Source organism: Scomber scombrus, chromosome 1, assembly GCF_963691925.1.
Source record: "Scomber scombrus chromosome 1, fScoSco1.1, whole genome shotgun sequence".
Classification (NCBI taxonomy): domain Eukaryota; kingdom Metazoa; phylum Chordata; class Actinopteri; order Scombriformes; family Scombridae; genus Scomber; species Scomber scombrus.
Genome location: NC_084970.1, coordinates 27,712,132 through 27,728,420, shown reverse-complemented (window position 1 = coordinate 27,728,420; position 16,289 = coordinate 27,712,132). Strand labels below are relative to the sequence as shown.

The window sequence follows — 16,289 nt, the reverse complement described above, 5'->3', positions numbered from 1 at the left end:
GGGAGATTGTTTAAGCACAGATCTACTTCTACTCTACTTCATAGCATTGTGAAAGTGTGTTTTCTTTTCAAAGTGGAGTCATTATTATGGACTGAGACATAAAAGTGTAGAAAAAAAGAAAGCGATAAATACATAAGCATACATACATTTAACTTCAAATGCCATGTATGAATTCATACCACAAATACATTTCTAAGCAAACCAAAATAGTAACATTGCTACAAACTTAAGATGCATTATACATCTTCACAAGATTATTAAATGATTCTTATCCTGTTTGTTTTTTCAGCTGGATCTACAATGCAGGCAGCAGGCTTTCTGCATGTGCATGTGTATGTAAACATGAATGTGTGAGTGCGTGTTCCTGTGTGCATGCTAAGCTGAAGTCGTCATTGAACGTGTCAGGTCATTCCAACCAGGTCTGCAAACGCTGGACAAAGAAGGCCCATTTGCACCCCATAAGAGCTGCAGGTTAGCAGATGTGTGAGAATCTCTCCCACATGAACATCCTCACCCACTCACACACACTCCTGACAGCTTCCATTATGAGCTGGGAAAGTGGGATCTGCATCTCAATACTTGAACAGGAAACACTAGTTTGCACTGCTGATCTGCCTGATCCCTGTTTGGCACTTCTTGCATGTCTTTGTCCCTGCTTTTCCCTCACTTGTCCCACCCTCTTCCTCTTTTTTTTGGAGTTGCATGTTGATATCATGCATCTTCATTTGACAAATGCTATCCTTTTGGTCATTCTTTAGTTTTTCTCCAGTCTCACCAGGGTTATGTCAGCTGATGGAGTTTAGTCTTTCATTTATGTGACTTTTATTCGCTCTCTCTTTGTCCCTTGTGTCCCTTGTGCTTCAATCATGCCAGTCAGTGTTTCTGTCAGTCCTGGGTTACTTGTGTGTATCCTCCTGTATCCTGTGGGGACTGAATCAGCACAATCATCTACGAGTAGGAAAGGGGGGAAGATGGATAGATCAATGTGTCGAAGGTTTGCGCAGAAGCAGGTACTAAGTGTCAGGTCGAGGGAATAGATGTATGGATCTGTGGGTGTCTGGTGATTGGTGGTTGTATTGATTGGCTTTTTTTCCATTGAATTGGCAGTTTTATTAGGGGTGTAATGGAAATGTGACAAAGTTTCAGTAGGTTTTAATGGGTTTTGGTGTACGATTGTTGGCTTTTGCAATTCTTAATCTGCTTGTAGCGTAATTTCACGCTAATCATTGTGAATTATCACTGACCCAAGGACATTCATAAAAGGATCATTCGTCTGTAGGATTGTCTAGTTTATATGACAAAGTATACCATATTGTGATCTAATGATAATTACTAGCAAGATAGAGAAAGTAAGGAAACTAAAGGGTGAAGTTATGAGGTTGAGGAATTCTTTAGAAGTGATATGATCGTACTTAAAAAAAAAAATAAAAAAAAAAGTTTTAATTGAAAAAAAAAGATTTATTCAACAGTCATAAGAGAATATATGATTAAATGGAGACACAATCACAAACAGTAGTACAAGTGAACAGATGGGTGATGGACAAAGGTCTTTGAGATTCTGTTTGGATTGATAGTGGGATGGACAGATGAATGTATTGATATTGGAAACGGTGGAATGATTGAGAGATGGATGGTGGGAGAGTAGAGTGATATGCGTGCAGGATGGGGGGTAGACAGAGGACAGAAGGGCTGTGCTACTCCCAGAGTCTGATATGTTCCCCTGGGGACCCTGCAGTGTGTAGGTCAACCCCAGGGGGTGTGTGAGGGTGGGCCTTGGGGTGCAGAGGAGAATGTGAGGGCTTGGCCTTAGGTTAGGCCTACCAGAGAATGCACCACCCTCCACTCCCTTATTTACTGCCTGAAATGCCAGTACAGATGGCCATGTGTCAAGGATGGGGGTTGCAGGCTTAAGGTTGGGTCTGTGGCTGGAGAACCAGAGGGTTTGATGTTTTACTGCAACGTCCCCACTTCCCACTAGCTAATCAGAGGACAGAACAAGTAAAGAGAAGACTTGTCTGGAATAAATATTAAATTATAGATTAAAGTTTCATTTAAACATGTCTCAGTTTCCATCTCACATCATATCAAAGAAGGATAAATTGACTACACATGTCTTTCATAATGATCAAGCAAAAGAAAGACAAAGACATCTCTTCTGCGGGAGTGGTCCAGTTTTCAGAAGCAATGAGAAGATGACAGTGGCAGCAGCAGTGGTGCACTAACTAGGAGAAAAGGTTGTGTGCTTCGTGGTTTGGCATTGAGTGTTCCATCAGATGGCTGCCTCTCAGCGTGGGAGCAGTCTGGCGTGAGCCTTCATGGTGACCTCTGATTGATTAAGAGGCCATTTCTGGCACTTGCCTGGCCTGGGGCACCATTTGTCACCTGACTGTGCAGTCCTGTTGAGAAGCTTCTTGTCCTCCAATCTACATGCAGACCTTTTTCACTAAATCCCCAACTCAGCCGGATCCACTACGGCCACCCATGTCAAAAATCTGTTCACTCACTTTGGTGCTCCGCCTTTTGGATTTGGGTAAACAACAAATGGCATGTTAAAACAATACTTGATACTATAACAGACACATTAAATAATTAGTCTACAAGTGATAGCTTACTGTATTTATCTCAGGTTGCTAGATTTTTAACGGCTAGCTGAAATTAAAATGTATTTCTTCTAAAAAAAATCTGTATCTGCATGTCTAAAGAAATTAAAATTTGATTTTCTTTCTTGCTGTGATAACATGTAATCTGCATGGTGATTTGAAATAAATGGAAACAAACAAGAGTGCCAAGGTCAAGAATTACTTGTTGCTGTGAGTTTTGACAGTCTGGACATCCATGAAAGAGAGACAGTTAACACTAGACCCTTTCTACCAGGGAACAAACAGTACTGAGTGTGCAATAGCTGCCAAAGTCTCAGGAGGTGTTGATTGAACATGAATGAAAAGTAATGTCAAATGGAATGAGTTAGCAACGTTAGCAAGCTAGGTTAACTTCAATGTAGTAGAAAGTGGAACACAAACTAAACAGTGTTATGTGTCCTCCCAAATATTGAATGTAAAGGGATACATGTCATGAATAGCACTGAATAATAGTACATTAGCTTGTTTAAAAAAGAGGAATAAATACATTGTATTATATATTATACAGGGATTTTGCTCTATTCATTGGAGGCCACAGAAGCTAATAGCATGTCACCCTCAAATGTTAGTAAACCTTTTCCATGAGAAAGTTATTGTTTTACCATCTTTTGACAAATAGAAAATATACAGAATGCCTCAGTGGACTATTATTGGTTTATTTCGACTTAAACAAAAAGTGAGAAGAATATTTCAGTTTGAATATAGCTCATAACTGTTTGGAGAAAGTAACATTTTTACTGCTCTTGAGGTGAGCTATATGTCACATATTGTAAATTTGACAATTATGCCGTCCTCATCAGCTGCTTTTATAAAAAGTCTCTCTTAACCAAAGGTCAGAGAAAGGTGACAAGTTTTATAGCCAATGGTTTAATAAATACAGGATGTAGTAGGAAAACATATAACTCTTAATTTGCAGAGAATGACCTGTGCTCTCTTTTCCCGTATTGCTCCTTCACTTTCCTTTTTATGAGACTATTTTGTAGATGAGGGAAGGAGAGAAGCAAATCTATTTTGTCATAGCTTGTTTTCTGCTTTAAATTTAAGGAAATTACAGAATCTACTTTGCTTTGATACAATCCTGATGACTGTCACATTTACTCAAGGAAATGCATGGAAAGGTATGAAATAAATTCTGATATAATGTAATTGTGTTTATTAGTGTTTTCTTGGGGAAAATGAGAATGCTAATCATATTCATAGCCAGTGCTGTGGGTAATTTGCAGCCTGCGATAAGCTGCCATATCAATGTGAACTGCTGATGATTGAGTGACACACATGACATTTTCGACTCATTATTTATTGATCCCATTTCAGTTCCCATATAAATGTTTTAATCTGCTTGGCTATCGAAGTGCTCGCGTAGGAGAGTCATATGAAATATAGTGGATTTGAACTGATGGGTGACACAGTTGCCCTCTGTCTTATGTATGAAATGAATGATGATGTGCCTATAATGCAATGCCACCTTGACACCATTAGGACAATGTTTCTACCAATTAAGGATCGTACTCTTGGCCCAGGCCTAACACTGACATTCACTTGGTGTGGGAGGGAGCCCACAGTTAGGGGGCAAAAGTTTTATTACTTCTGATAATGATAATAAATGCCTCCTCCCACACACTATGCCCTTCATTACAGCATTGATCCCATAACATCTCTGCTAAAATCCATCACTGTAGCTCCGTTAGTGAATGCTCCAAACATAGCAGTCAACCACGAGAATTATCTGAGACCTTGTCACGTTCCCAGTAATGAAGTTAATGAGCTAACAGAGAAGTCGACATTTTCAGGAAGGGAGGATATGACTTAATTTAGGGAGGAAGAGGATAGAAGTGGGATTTAGCAGGCTGACGTTGAAGTGTGACCAGGAAAGGAAGAGCCACAGAGGTTGCTCTGTTCACACGCTCTGAAGTATGGGTCTATTCCTGTGTGCAATTGGGCAAGCACACATACATGCACAGACAGACGTACACACAAACACATGCAGACAGGTGCTGTGTGTGGTACTGACTGTATCGTGAACAGCTGTGTGTAGGAGCTTGTCCGGGGCGCACTGGGAGGTAGCTGTTGCATTCTCCGACCTCACTACCGGACGCAGACACACCGAGGTCTGGGGCAGCTGCAAGGTGCCATTCCAGGGCCCCAAAGCCAACTGCACCACCCACACAGAACTCACTGTCTCCAGCGTGATATTTTACCTTTGAGCTCACAGCCCTGCCTCTGATGCACATCCTCAAACCAGAATCAGTAGTGGTGCATCGCAATAAAAAAAACAGAAGGTAAGAGAAAAAATGTATACATTTATATAAAGTATATTTATGCAATGTGTGGAAAATACAACTACCATAAAAGACAGGTGGTAAAAATATATGGGGAATGGTAAATGTATAAATAAGATTTTACGATAAAGAACATTTCCCTGATGTTTATGAGCTCTTCTGTGGTGAAAGAGCTCTGGGTACTGTATCAAAACACTGAATTTACCAAACAAAACAAAGCAATGCACACCAACACACTGAGGAAGCCATGTGTAGGACGATCTTGAAACTGAAGGAATCTCCCACAGCCATATCTGTAGCTGCCTGACCCTCACTCTGACTCCAACCAGCTCCACAAACTGCCAAAGGGAGCACTTATACCACAACTGCTGGCCCAAATATTTACCTACCCCCTCCCCCAACCTCAGTTCCAGTCAAAAGCTCAGGCATCAACACCCGGTCCTACCTCCCATCCGGGCTGTCAGTCGCCAGCTAAGTCCTCCTTGGAGCTTGGAGGCTATCAAGGATTTAAGGGAAAAGCCCTTTATCCAGGGACTTTCTCCACAGGCTGGGGCGAGCAAATGTGTCATGTCAGCAAAACACCATAAATGCCGCAAATGGCATCTTTTCTGCCTTTCAAAGATGGTAAGCAAACTTCTCTCACATGGCTTATAGCTCATGAGTGAAATGAATCTTAAGGGCTGTGGAGCTTGTAGTTAATATTATCTTTACAGTTGTTTATTTACTTATTTTTTTTCTACATCTGGGTTTGTAAGCATACATTTTCATATCGATGCAGGCAATTGTGAGTGGGTGTTAACAAAGGTCGAGTTGGTGCGATGTGATGCTGGTTAACCCAAAAGTGGATTGTATAGGCTAATCTGGGGAATTAAGCTTCCAGCCCTCGGGAATGCCATTGGCCGCTAGATCCAGACCAGGTGTCCACACAGAGTCAGCTAGGGGCCAGGGTGTGTGTGTGTGTGTGTGTGTGTGTGTGTGTGTGTGTGTGTGTGTGTGTGTGTGTGTGTGTGTGTGTGTGTGTGTGTGTGTGTGTGTGTGTGTGTGTGTGTGTGTGTAAGAAAGGAAATGACAAGAATGGCCTCGCCTGCATGACAATAGCAAATGCAGGGCTTTACAAGGAGGACCAGTATGCTGGAATTCATTGGACCGTCTTCAGCTCTTATCACATATCAAATGTTCATGGGCATGCAAATACTCTCAACTGCAGAGCAAATGTTTATGCTCACACCCACATTATGCCTGATTATTATACTCTCATAACAAACACACAATCCCTTCACCATGGACTCTGCCCGCTCTATCAGCTCCATTTACTGTTTTATCAGTTTCACTATTACTCATTTCCTCATCCAGCGTGGAACGTCACAGTCAAGTTAGTCTGTGAAATAGAGACTGACATGCATTCTTAGTATTATCAGGAATATTACGTAAATATACTGAGTCTTCCCACATTTCACTTGACGTACGTGGCTTGGCTCCTGCTCTACGTCCAGCTGGTTGTGACACACCTTATTACCAAATAGCCCAATCGTGATGATTGAGAGATACAGGCAGCGTCACCTGTCCCTTTAATAAAGGTGGCATTAGGGGAGACAGCAGGGAGGAGAGCAGCTGGAGAAGGTAATCCCGTCTCTCCAGGTCAGCCATCAGACAAGCTGTAGCAGGCCCCACTAACTCTAGCCTAATTAACACACACCAACAGGGAAATCTTTCCTTCTCAGACCCATATTGCAGCGCACACCCAGTTCTCCAGCCAGCCGTAGCAGGGTTAATACTTTCCATCCTCCACACTTGGGGTTTTGACCAGCTCCAACATGCTTTGGCTCCTGCTTCCCGGCTTCTATGTCACACCTCCTCAGGGGATCAAGAGATAGATGAGTAGTAGTTGGGATTAGATGGGATCCCGGATTACTTTTTTCTGTGAAATTTACTTGGATGTGCGTGGCTGTGTTATGTCGATCTTGTTTCCTCTAAGACAGATCGAATTTTTTCCCTTGCCCTTTAATATCAGCCTCGCTTTTAAAGAGTAAGTTCACTGAAACGATAAAAAGAAACCGTGTCCCTGTTTCTCCGTGTAATCCAAAAAACACACAGTCATTACTTTTCAAAGAGACCATTTCTTTGGAGGACTAATAAAAACTGTTCACAGTCAGGCCTGTGGGTTATTCTGAGTAACAGGGACATTGTTTATGGAAAGATAGATGTCTTGCCATTTAAAAAAAATACAGTTTCTCAATGCTGCAAGTGCCAAAAACAAAGGTCCATTAATTTCCATTGTACTAGGATGGCAGAGACCAATACCCAAAAACTTGACAAATAAAACCCAAACTATGAGCATGGCTAGATACACCACAGATAAGTGAAATTAGTTTTTGTAATTTTGGTGAACTGGAATTGTTATTGATAAGTCTTGTTTATTACATCTGAGACCAGGTAACATTACCACTGTGAAGTCAATTGGGCCCAAAAAAAAAGAAGTCAGGTTGTAAACAAGCGAACTGTTAAGACAGATTATCTAAACCTCTTTTTTTGAAGGTGAAACAATAAGCAAGCACACATAAAGTCTCTAAGAATTGTTGGTTTGGAAAACAGTGTGTCCACAACTGTGATTCTTTTTCCTGCACAGTTTGCCTTTATTTTATCTTCTAAACTAAATTTTTACTAACATGGGGATTTATAGAACTCCTATAAGATCTGTCTGACCTATTTTAATTATGTTGAGCACAGCAGTATGAGAACAGTGTTACTATAACCTACTGGAATGATGGCCAAAACTAATAAAATCAGACTATGAAAATGAAACCAGTCTGTCTGAAATGTTTGAAAAACAGATTTATCAAATGTTTCACTAACACTGCGCTTACAGCTCAACATTGACACTCCAGCCTAACTACTTGACTGGGACGAATGGTTGGAAATATGTGACAGACTTTCACTCTTGACTGTCACCAACCAGGTGGAATGTGAAACGCACACTGCCACAAACACTTGGAGACAGTCGTGTGTGTTGGCTGGACGGAGATGTGCAACCCTGGCATCTGACCCCCCTCACACATGCCTCCAAAACACCACTCATCCATTTCTCATCCCCCCTCCCACACATGCCCCTCTTCAAGTGTGTCTCCAGCCGAATGGTGGTAGAGGGGGGCTTTGGGGGTGTGAGGGTATCAGGTGTCATTTAAAAAAACAGTTGTCAGGACTGGCTGAAAATGGAGCATGACTTTATTCAATCTAAATTGTAGCCTGGTAAAACTGTGTGGCCTCTCAATGCCCTCTCTGCAGTGGTGTGGCCATTTCTGTATGGCTCAAAGAGTTGGTTTAATGGAACTCTATTAAGTGCTCTGTTTTTATGGAATTGATTTCTCCTTCCCGTTGCGCCAAATGAATATTTTGATAGATTTCTTTGCCCCTGTTGGATACCAGCTGTCATTGAATAAAAATAATGTCTTATGTCTCCCATCGGTAGATTATATTTAATTGAAGTAAATATAACTCATTTCCCTGTTAAGTCCTCTGGATTTAGCAGCATCACACAACTCTGACTTGTCCTATTTTATCCCTGTATTAGCCTCACACACTTAAACGCATGTCCACACACACACACGCAGCTGGTGGGGATTAGAGGAGAGGAAGCGGAGTGAACACACTGGGTTTCAGAGTCAAAACAACTGAGCTGGACTTGACCTTTGACCTGCATGGCCATTCATCTGTTGATAACATCAAGCAGTTCCATAAGAAAAGTCCAGTGCGTACAAGCCATTACGTGTACTCTGGACAGACAGACAGACAAACTCTTTGCAGTGCAGAAAAACGCTATGTTTGATAATACCCACTCCCTCCTAAAGGATTTAACATAGTGATGACTGCAAAGTATAAGGGTATATGATAATTAATGGCTTCCATTAGAGGGAAAACCCTTTCTCTGCACTTTTCCTGGTGGATGGAGTGCTGAAGTAGCTTAGCTCTGTGTTTCTGTCCTACCTGGGGCTATAGACAAGTGGTATCCTGCATGTTAAATAAAGTCTTTTCCCCACTCTGAGCCTCTCCTCTGTGGTTTCCATTCCTCAAGTTAAATGAAATCTTCTTTTGTGTTTCACATCTCTGCCTCCTCGTCTCTCCATCCATGCTTTGTTAATGGGATCATTTCTTAAATTATAATATCACAGTAATCTACATTATGATATATTTCCTCCCAGTTTGTCAAGTAAGGTGAACAGTGAATATTTTCTCTGATGAAGGCAAATAATTAATATTGTGAATATAATAATGAATATTGTCTCTGTGCGCTGTATGTTACATGTGTGTCTTTATCACTGCAGAGACACTGAAGTGTATGTTGTGCACTGTTGCCGTGGGATGTTAATTTTATCTCCCATCGTGCTGGTGGTCGTGTCGTGGACTAAGTAGAGTCATTTACCAAAGGTTACAGCTGCAGTCATGGATACCAGCAGATGATAAGTCATACCAATGAGCCTTATCCTAGGTAATCTGTTTTATATTCAGTGCTTCTCTCCATTTCTCTCCCTTTCTGACATCCTTCTCTTTGTCTGCATTTTTGTCTCTTTATTCTTTGGTCTCTTTCTCTTTCTTTTTATCTCTCTGAAATCCTGCTAATTCCCACATCTGTTGCTTGATAGAGAAGAACTAGCACGTAGCTGTCAGAGGGTTATTATACAGTCTGCCACTTTCAGTAGATCATGGTATCCCCGCCACTATATAATATCCACCACTGTGGAGATATGAAAATGAAGAAGCAGATCTCAACAGGGGCTCTCAAAACAATTATCTATACTTCATGGGTGAGGAGGCTGCTGGGCCACTGGCCAGTACCCTGAACTTTCATTTCTCTAAGAGGTAAATGTTGCTGACTTGCCGTTTTCTTACAGCAATAGCCTCGCCCTTGTTACAAACAGAATTGAATGTAAGCATTTTGCTATGGCCTGTCCTTGTGTTTACAGCCAAATAGCAGAAACAACAGGTATTGTGTGACGGGGGGTTTAGAGGTGGTTTGGCTGAGTGGCACTGTGGAGCGCAGAATGGAGGATTCTGGACAAGGAGAGGATTTTAAAAAGCATGTGGGTTACTAGAATTTCAGGCAGTTTTAGACAGTTAATCACATAAACATATGTTTGAGCCTGATTGTATATACTAATTTTTGACATAGGTATGATAGGTATACATTCCAAGATAATAACCCAAGTAATCCCAAAACATCAATTTAACATCCGAACCCGAAGAGGATCCAGTGTTTGAAAATATAATCATTTTGTCAGCCAAGAAGCATTTGAGAAACAATGTTTTAATATTGGCTGTTAAAATGGACATGCATCACTGAATTCAAATTCTGTAAATATCTCATCTAGAAATACAATCTCAATCCACATTACAGCTCTCACATTTCTTTACATGTACAAAATGTTTCCCTAGATACTTTCAACTGTACTTTGTGACACAACCCCAAATTGGCATGTTGTCTGATTCTAAATTTGAAAAGCTATATTTAAAGATTTTATGTGAGCCCTTGCCAGCTTTATTACTGTAGGCTCTTTGATCTCCAGGCCAGAGTTTGGGAGGCAAAAGCACTTTCAAATACCTATTTTATTTGTAGTACTGAATCAGTATTAGCGAGCATGGCCAAACATGGCCTCTTCAACTCACTCTGTAGCTCTTTGGTGTATCCCTGAAAGACCTGCAGGTTCCTGATAAGTTAATACATCACACGCACACTTATTGCTCAGCCCATGTGAACGTGTAGTCAGCAGTAATTCCATAATAAGCAGTTTGTATGCGTCTGTTTTTTGTGTGTTTGTTTCTCTATTTGCCCACCGGTCTGAGCCTGTGTCTACATGTAGGGCCATGACTGATGCACAGCCAATCCCTAGACTGGGGAAGATAAATGTGGGTGAAAAGTGAACTCAATAATGAGCATGTGTACGAGAAAGATTCTGACTGTATGCTTGCGAATCAGTCTCTTGCCTGAGGGGGTCTGGGCTGTGGTTTCAAGCTTTTGAACAGAGGGAGTGATTAGGCAGGGGAGTCAGACTACGATGTGTGTCAGTAGCATGACTAGCCGTGTGTGAGTATAGGATGATATTCTGTGGTGGCTGGAGTTCCCCCTAGTTCACATACACTGTTTTTAGACGACTGTTTTAAGTAACAGCTGTCAGACTGCGCTCTGGACATAAAAGACTGAAATGGAAGGCAAGAAAGGTCTAGATCTAAAGACCAGGGATCCAAACAAAAAAAGAAGTACAAAGAGACTTCAAGTCATCCCAGTCATTCTGTTTACCATTGACACTTTTTATTATCAGGTTAGAGCTAATATTGCTGCCTCAGCATACCAATGCTTTAGGGTATAACACATACTGACACACCTGCCTGACCAGCCCATCCTCACTAGGGAGAAGACAGTATAGGTAAATAATTCAGCCAGCTAAAATGGCTATAGATGATGCTATACTATATACGCATACTTATATTTAAGTGACAGACGCCATTTATTGGTCTTGAGATGACGTCATTATAAGGTGATACATTTTCGTATTAGGAGGAGGCGGGTTGAGTGGATGGCTATATATCTATATCTATATATATATATATATATATATATATAGATATATAGCTAGGTATGTAGAGTTGTCCATTTTGGAGAAAGATTGTTGACATTTAAACTAAACACCCAAACAAATATACCCTTCCTTTCGTGTTCCTTGAGAAGCTCCATCCCCCAAAGTCATGGACACACATTTCCAAGGCAACAACCAAAAGACAAATATGGTGGAATCCACAGCAATGTGTCAGTTGTTGAGTCACTTCTGTTCCTCTCACACTGTATCACGGGTAAAAAAAAAAATTATCTTGTGAGCATAACACTCCGCATCCAGTCCTCCCCATTTCACACTCGACATACGTTCAGCATCTCTGTCCACAGAAGTAGCCACCTGTCAGCTGCAGCTCCTGAGCAGAAATTTACTGAACCTTAATAGTTTGCATGTCAGCTCCATGGGAAGAAATCGACAATGTTTGTATTCACTGATTAATTGATACAGCTCAGATTATGTTTCACTAAACATGACAAAAACAGACTCAGAATATGCGGGGGGTCTCCATAAGATGATGGATGCTGGATGCTGTGTGGATTGACACATTTAATAAAATTGAAGCGTATCTGTACCGTGAGAAAAAGCTCTCTATGTGAATTGGCCATGGCTTCTGTCTCCACAGTTTGCCACCCTTCCCTCATCATTCAATGGGTGCAGGAGACAGGAGATTGTCATGTCCTTACACAGACAGCTGCTCTGATGACTTCCCCCTGTCCTGTGCACAAGCACAAATGACATCGCTGAATTTAACAAAAAGTGTAGTGGATTAGAATCACTGACTCTACTTTTAAGTGATCATTTAAACCCAATCCATTATCTTTCATAACTCCAACTAAGTGTTTTTTGTGCCAACACCTAGCCAGACATTAATCACAGCACTGTCACAGCATAACATTTTTTTTTATTACTCCAGATAAACACGCCATATCAGAAAACATTCCTGCGGGTCATTCTGGAGGGCAGGTGCAATCAACCTATGTGGTTGCTTCATTATGAGGATGTGTTGCACAGCTGAGTCAGGACACGCGTGGCTGGAGACATGTGGGTGTGTACAGCTTTATTTACGAGTATTTGGGTTGAACATGGGTTTAAAAGCTTTCTCCTCCTTTGTGCTTCTCTGTATTTCTTCATCTTTCTCCCCCTCTTGCTTGTTGTTGTCGCCACTCCCCCTTAAATTGTAATATGTTTTTGCAGGCTCTGTGGGAGGAGATCAGCCCTCCTTTGCTCTGTGTTTGTGTCCTAACAGTCCCGTCTTGCTTCATACAACTTGCTGGCCACAGGCAGTCAAGGGAGTGCAGCACTAATTGTGCAGGTCACTGAGGTTACGCAACCTCTCTGAGTCTCTCTACCCTTTCTGCCTCCACCCCCATCTCTGTGATGTGGTTTACTCTCTGCTCTCCACTCAGTTACTGTATAATAATGTGTGACATCACAGTTTACATTGCCATGACAAATAAATACTACACTCTGATGTTTGAAACTGGAAACTTAAAATGCAGCACTACTGAAGAAGTTTCCTTTCTTATTCGCTAAAGAAGTTAATCATGTAGGGAATCCTTGCAAGCTTCCACATTTTTCAGCGCAACCTCCGCTCATCTAAAATCATTTAAAGCTTGTTTTGTTTCCTCTCTTTTTTCCTGCTGTGTGTGATGTAGGAAATGTAGTAGATGTTTGTCTTTTCAGGCGGGTTCCGTTGTCTTTTGTGTGTCTTGTCTGAAACAGCATGTCAGCCAGGCGGGGCGGCTCTGGGAGGATGTGTGTGTGAGAAAAAGAGAATGTGTGTGCTGAATGAAATGTAAAAAGCAGTACGCCTGCCTGCACACACACACACAACAGCCTTTGGCCTAATGGGAGCTGACACTCTGACAGGCTCTCTGAGCTCTTTATCTGGGCCTCTCGCCTCAGAATTTGTGTGCGTGCGTGCATGTTTGTGCCTGTGCATTTGTGTGTTGTGTGTTTCTGTTTGCGTGTATGTGTGTGCATACATGTGCATGTGTGACCCCAGCGGTGGTAGTCGCCAGGCCCCTAGAGAGTTCTTTAACCCCCTAACAGAGTCAGACTCATTTACATTGAAATGGGAGAGTGGCAGGGCCTCTTTATGGACTGTTTGCTTTCGCTCTATAGAAAAGCCTCAACTCCACCCTCTCTCACACACAAGTGCATGCATGCGTACACGCACATACACACACACAAACATGCAGACTCACACTCAATACATGAGAATTTACTCTGCTGCAGCTCACACAGTTGTTTTTCCAAACTGTTGGGCTGTTATGCCCTCTTTAAAACTCTCTCTCTCTCTCTCTCTCTCTCTCTCTCTCTCTCTCTCTCTCTCTCTCTCTCTCTCTCTCTCTCTCTCTCTCTCTCTCTCTCTCTCTCTCTCTCTCTCTCTGTGTGTGTGTGTGTGTGTGTGTGTGTGTGTGTGTGTGTGTGTGTGTGTGTGTGTGTGTGTGTGTGTATATATATAAGTGGATGCATGAGTTATGAGGGGTCAGAAAGGGCTGCTGGATCAGATCTGTGTGACTGAGGCCATGTGGTTGTTAGCTGAGTGTTTTTCCAACTCACACTACAGCTTTCCTACCTTCCTAATGACTGCTGGGCAGTGCTGATCTGGAGTCCCCCAGGTTCCCACCAGCTAGCTTGTCTCACACCACACCCTGCCTGAGGCATGAGATGCTTGATCAGAGCCTTAAAGAACTTCATCATCCTCTAGAGGGGAAGATCTTCACCTGACCCCAGACCAGTGTCTGTGCCGGCTCCAGACAGAGAGGGTTTCCAAAGTTGATGGTGGCTGCCAGAGAACACAGGTCTAAATATAGCAAGCAGGAAGTGAGTGGGAAGAACCCTTTGATGATCCATACAGTTATATTTCTGTCAGGGAAAAACTGTGGCTGAGGAGGTGATCCTCTTTCCTCCTCCCGTTTCCCTAGTGTATTTCACTGCCACTTACATACAGAAAAACTTTGCGACCTTAAACCTGCAGTGCGGAACTGTTGTCTCCCCCCTCTGGCAGTGAGAGTAAATAGTAGTCATCTGGCTGTAACTCCAATTTTATGAATACATGTGTAAATACATTGCTACTGTTGTGGCTGTAAAACACTGGATACATTGTTTTAAGCTCATTTCACAGAATTGTATCCATTCAGTTCGATAACATTTGCAAAGTCTAGAAGAGCCGCACGTATGCTCTATGGGTGCCTTTCAGCACTGGAAATCATTGCTGGTTGATACCTGTTCATTAGTACAATAATGTCACCACAGACACCAGACTAAAACCTATACTGTGAAACACAGAGAGATTTACCTGGCGGTGATAGGCTTAATCATCATTCTGGTTTGGCAAAGGCTTGACTGTAATAGATGTTCATTTATATGTAAAGGTCCTGCACTCCAGCTTTAATGTAGTGTTTTCACCGCTATCTTCCTTCTTATCTTTCTGTAGTGGCCTTCTATAAAAAAGGAGAGCAGAGTGCGCTGTCTGAAGTCAAGTGGCTGGGTAAAGAGTAAATAGAGGCAATGTTTTCCACCTGTCTTGTTTTCTGTTCTCTAATTTCTTCCTGATAAATGTTCACTTATACCAGCTATTCCTCTTTGTGGCTGCAGCTGAGTAGGGACAAATGTTTTTGTTCCAAGATCACAGAGAATACACAGTGGAATCTATATTTAGCCACATTTTATATGCATTGTGCATGTACATGCGTAGGCATGCATGCTGGGTCTACTACTAATGTATTGTTCAAATGCTATAGACTGGTGAACTGAAAAACACAACCAACAAAGCCAATAATTTTTACTACGCAGAACACATTTTTTTTCTCAATAAAAATGTAATCTTCATTAAAGTATATGAGTCTGCCTGTGTGGAGCCAGCATAACAGGTGGTCAGTAAATTGCCAAATTACCACAGAACCTTTGGATCATGGTATCAGCCAGCATACAGTGATCTGAGAGTGAAATTCACACCAGGGGAAGGCCAAAGTGTGTTTCTAAAACTACTAAAATTCTAAATCTTTGCTGGTATTATAGATATTTTTGAAAAGCAATTAATGAGGATTAAGGTAGAAATAATTTTGCTAAAGGGACAAAATCATTAATGTTAAAGGATGAAATGAGGGAGAAAAGGGACAGCAAAAAATCTTATTATTGAGACTTGAAAAAAGGGGGGATAGCTCATTTTGCTATCCACATCCTTGCCGACTGATTTGAACTGAATTGATACTCTCATGAGTACCAGATTGGACAAAAAACCTGAACTTTAGTTTCCTTTCATGAAAGCATGAATGAGCTACTTGTTTGCCAGTTGCATGGCATACGATGGCAGCCACACTGTATACGGGGCCGTGCCCTACAGAGGAATGTACATGCGTGGTTAGGTTGACTTTTAAACTATGTTTTTAGGATGCAACAATTAATTTTAGGTACAGTTATACATGTTTTAGCTATACACCACTTCCCTTTCCTGTCGTGGATGAGTCATTGTGTATGCATATATGTGTGCGTGTGTGTGTGTGTGTGCGTGCGCGTGTGTGTTTGAGTTTGTGTGCGTGTGTGTGTGTGTGTGTGTGGTGAGTTCAGTCACCGCAGTAGGAGCAAGCCACTCACTGCCTTCCAGTGATGAGGTCCAGATGGAAAATTTCCGTGGAATTGCCCATTCTGCTAACCATTATGGTTCCTAAAATGTTCCCAAAATTTTTTTTTCTCTTTCTCCCAAAAGCGTCTTGTGTTTTAATATAGTTTTATACAGCAATGGACACTTTGAGGCTAACTCA

At 41.7% G+C, this 16,289-nt stretch overlaps 1 protein-coding gene across 1 annotated transcript in view; it reads right to left on the bottom strand.

The window, feature by feature from the left end:
* Positions 1-16,289, bottom strand: part of lysmd2 (LysM, putative peptidoglycan-binding, domain containing 2) — a 391,867-nt gene that overhangs the window by 41,723 nt on the left and 333,855 nt on the right. The gene's annotated exons all lie outside the window — the stretch shown is intronic.